Source organism: Phoenix dactylifera, unplaced genomic scaffold (assembly GCF_009389715.1).
Source record: "Phoenix dactylifera cultivar Barhee BC4 unplaced genomic scaffold, palm_55x_up_171113_PBpolish2nd_filt_p 001849F, whole genome shotgun sequence".
NCBI classification, from domain to species: domain Eukaryota; kingdom Viridiplantae; phylum Streptophyta; class Magnoliopsida; order Arecales; family Arecaceae; genus Phoenix; species Phoenix dactylifera.
Window position 1 is genome coordinate 35,102 of NW_024069140.1, and position 4,899 is coordinate 40,000.

Below are 4,899 nucleotides of genomic sequence, written 5' to 3' on the forward strand. Positions count from 1 at the left end.
AGGCTTGTAGTCCTAGTAGGTCCAAATAAATTCATGTGGAGAATTTCTAAAGGCCTAGTGATGGAAACAACATTTTTAGATTTAAAAGTTGTTCTAGTTTGTTTCTCTAGCTGACATGCATTTCACACTTTGTCCTTTTCAAAGTTTAACTTAGCTAAGCTAGTAACAAGATCTTTTAGAATAATTTTTGAAATTAAGTCCATACTCTCATGAGCAAATTTTCGATGCCATAACCAACTAGTTTCTTTACCCTTTGTATTCATAGCCACTAGACATTGCATATTTTTCATAAGTATATGATCTAAATCTACCATGTATACATTCCCATGCCTATGTCCAGTAAAAACAATGCCACTATTATGGGGATTAGAAATTAAGCGCATAGAGGATTCAAAAGTTACTTTATAGCCTTTATCGCAAAACTAACTAATGCTTACTAGATTATGTTTTAATCCATCAACTAATAAAATATTTTCAATGTAAGAGGATGGAGTAATTCGAATATTACCTATACCAATTATTTTACTTTTGCCATTATCACCAAAAGTAACCACTCCCCCATTTTTCTTTTTAAGGGTGATGAACTGAGTTTTATCCCCTGTCATGTATCTAGAACACCCGCTGTCCAAATACCATCTCCTGTTGGATCCTTGGGTTGCTAAACACACCTACAAAATATCAATCAGCTTTTTATCCTAGGTACCCAAGTTCTTTTGGGTCCTTGCAGGTTAGCAATAATGGTTCCTTGTGGAACCTTGATTTTCTTAATATAGGTTTTCTTACAAAATTGCAGGTTTTAGGATTACAAGGTATATATTTCTATATTTTCTTGTTAAATTTCAGCAAAACAGATTCAACATAAATAGATGACAGAAATTCAGAGATGTTTTTAATAGATTTCTATGTCTGTTTATCAGATTTGTAGTGAATTGTTTCAGGAAAACCAGAGTAGGATTTGACAAACATGTTTTTAAGAGATTTTTGTTTGTTCTAAGGATGATATCCCAAGCCAGCCTTGTCAAACACAGCTCTTTGATTATCTAGAATTAAATTTAGTTTTTTAGAGCTGAGGGTAAATCTTTCAACAAAAGGTTTTAACTTAATAACTTCTCTATTTCTCTTAAACTACATGTGGGTCGACTCCTTAAACAACACGATTGGCTCACTCAGTTTATAGACAGAATTTTTAGGATTCTTGATTTTATTTTTTTTGATTCTTTGGAGTTTGTAGGTACTATTTTTTTTTTTGTCTTGAAATTTAAACCTTCACATTTAAGCCAACATCATTAGAGTACATATTTAACTCAATTATTTTTGTGATCATCAAAATCCATCCTTTAGGGTTAACACATAGTGTCTTCCAAAAATAACTAAACTATAGTCTTAGGTAGTCCATGTAAACGAACCACCACTCTCAAGAACATGGCAACCACTCGAGAAGCATCAAATGTCTTGGAACAAGGCACGAAATGTGCCATTTTTGAAAACCGATCGACAATGATAAAGATGGAGTCATGACTAGGTACCATCTTTAGTAGTCTTAGCACGAAGTCCATGCTAAGATCCGTTGGGAATTGTATCCTAAGTGTCAATCGTCAGTATGTTGATGATTGAATTTTGTAAATGAATTGACAAAATAATAAAGTGTTATTTGGCATTATTTATCATTTCATTGTACATCTTCAAATAAACTCTTATATGATGAAGTCCTTAGGACTTATTTTATGATAAAGGATGATTTATCTTCAAGTCTTTAAATCTGTTCGCGATCAAATAATATGCTGTTACTAGGACGACAGTATTATCGAGATTAGGTCATTGTGTGACATATATATTGGTTGTTCTCTTAACCAAGGAGTATATAGACACTCATATGTCACACATGTAAAGTGTACGAATACATTTTACTGAACGTGACCAATTTCGGAACGTTCTACTGTCAAGAGATGTTCTGAGTGGATATGGGTATAAGTCTCCCTCAGACCTGAGATCACCACAGTGATTAGCAAGCAACTCACTGTACTTTGGTACCGAACTAGCAGAATTTCTAATTCTGGGTCGGAAGGTTACTGGGTACAGTCAAGTACTTGCAAAATCGGTGCGTGAGTCAAGATGGAATTGATCCCTCTTGAAAATAGGAGATAATGCTTTGTGTTCAATTTAACAAAACCTTGGCCAGGGTAATCCTTGTGATGAGTCACAGGATTTCTAAAGTTGATCACATAGTGGATGCACTGATTAGAGAGTTGACAGAACTCTGAGTCATCCTAGCATTAGGAGTCAAAGGGATGAACTATACAGTAACCATAGTCCAGGATTTTAGAATATTTCTTCACATATATTCGGCATATCCGGACGTTGGGTACCATTGCTAGATGGTCACATCGATTAGTGCAGGAAGTCGTTCCTGTACTACCAACTTAGGTTCGAACCTATGAGGTCACACGCATAGAAGTTTCCTGATTGATCAAGATGACTGATGGATAATTGAGAATCATTCAGAAATAATTTGGTCAATTCGATTGAAAAATTATCCTATAAAAAATTAAAGTAATTATTGGAGGATTAATTAGTAATTAGATTACTAATAAACTCAATTTGATTGAGTAAATGGACTAAGGATGAGCCAAATTGAATTGGATTCAATTTTGGGTTGAATCAGGGTTTTGACCTGATTGGGGTCGACTCGAAGTAAAGAGGGGTCTAGTCAAGATGGAGTCGACTCTCTCAGAGAATCTAGAGGACGACCTTGTTAGATGAAGGGAAAAAGCCGGTTTTTGCATGCATGTAATTTTAAAAATTTTTAGAAAAATGCAGCGGAAAGATAGAATTAAACTCTTTAATTCCAAGCATGCAAGGGAGATCATATCTCAAAAATAAATTACAGGAACGTTTAAACTATTTATGTAAAAATAACTATAAGCATGATTAATCATAGAATTAGAAAATCAGCAATCCTTGTTAAATTCTAAACCTAACTAGGATAAAATAAATCTCATACCTTATGATGAAGAGGTTGGATTCGAAGATCTGAAAGTCGAGCCTCGTAGCCACACACGTGTCTGGCCACGAAGCTCCGGGTTGATCTGATCCCGCGGAAGTGCTAGCTTGCACGGAACCCTGTTGTGGCTGATTTTGTTCTTCCTAAAATCAATCAACCTTTGATTGATCTTATGAGATGAAGGAAGAAGATGAAGAAGGAGAAGAGGAGAAGTGGTGTGCTGTCGTAGGCAACCAAAAATAAAACCTATACTTCTAAAAATATATATGTAGTAGTGCGAGTAAGGATCGTTCCCACGGAGAGTATCTAGCCTAGTTTTATGCAACTTGAACAAGGACGGAGGGGGGGGTTTGAGTATAATGAAAATAATAAAACAACTAAAGAAGAATTCAGATTTAAGTATTGAAATCAATCAAAAGAACAAATCTTGGTCTAAGTCAACATCCACCATCGGAATTTTACAACTGATCATTGATGCAAAGATATCAATTTGCACTTTGAATGTCCACCGATAGAAATATTTTTCTATCTCTTCTTAGTTGTAGTTAATTAAAAACAAGCGATCTAATTAACCCTAACTACTAAACAACCCAAGACAAGCGCTAAAGGTTTAATCTAGTAGCAGCCTTAAGAATTAGAGAGATCGATGAAACTAAACAACACAAACACAAGCGGTTGCATTTGATTTAGCCGAGTATTCTTCCTAAGATCTGAAAATTTCTAATGCAGCAAATTATTAGATCTTAGTTGCTTCACAGATTAGAGGAATCAAACAATTACGGATTTGATATCTAACCTAGCAGTAGATTGCAACGAATAATAAACTAGTAGGCCTCCTAGTCATTAAACGAAAATAATCATGAAAATATGCACAGAAGGATATTCGACATCAAAGCATGAATTGAACAATGAAAACAAATTCAGATCTCACAGTTTTATTGATTCCGAGGCTTCTGTTTTCTTAGACCAATAAAAGCTTTAGCCACGCAGAGCCATGGATGCAAACTTCCAAGGAGAAAAGAGAAAGAGGAGTCCTCCAAGAGAAAAGAGAAAGAGCCCCCTTTTCAGCCCCCTTTCTTTCACCTTTATCCCTTCCAAAAAAATCTCCTAACAAATATTCAAATCTGACTAATTACGAAAAATAAAATAAAGTCCTAATATAACTGGGAAAGTGGTGTTTCCAGCTAGGATTTTCGTGCATCAAATCTGGAAACTTCTGAAAATTGACCGAGTCAAATCCACATTTGCAGGCTAAGGACGTGCAGCAACTTTGAGATCAATTTTGACCTTGATAAATTCAGTATCTATCAAAACTCAAAACATGAAAGTTGTAGAGCGTTTTCTTGTCTTTCCACAGCATCTTGAATCATCTCAATCAGAGCTCGGATGAGAAAGTTATGCTTAAATTACGAAGCAATGTCGAAACTGTCCAAAATCATCCAATTAGCTTCGTTTTGTACTTAACGCTTCCATTTGCATCCTAAATCAAAATATAAGAATAATGAGTATATTTAGGCACAAAATAAGTATAAAAGACTAAACATTAAGAAAGAAAAATATGACATTTTGCATTCTCATCAAATTTCCCCACACTTAACTTTTGCTCGTCCTCGGGCAAAACTCAAATTCACTTTTCCGAAAACACCAAGGTTGCAATGCCATCAACAAAGAACAACCAAGCTCTTCAAAACTCATAATAACTATTCTTGAACAACTTATAATTACTTAGTAAGCATTTTCACTCAAAAATGGAATGCTAAATACAGAGACCCTTACGGAAATAAACACTCGACTCTCATATATTTGAAGGGTATGTGTTTCGCTCAAATTCATTCCAATGGAAATAATCTACCATAGGCTTGCATATCTTCTCATTCTCCACCACTGGGATCACATGC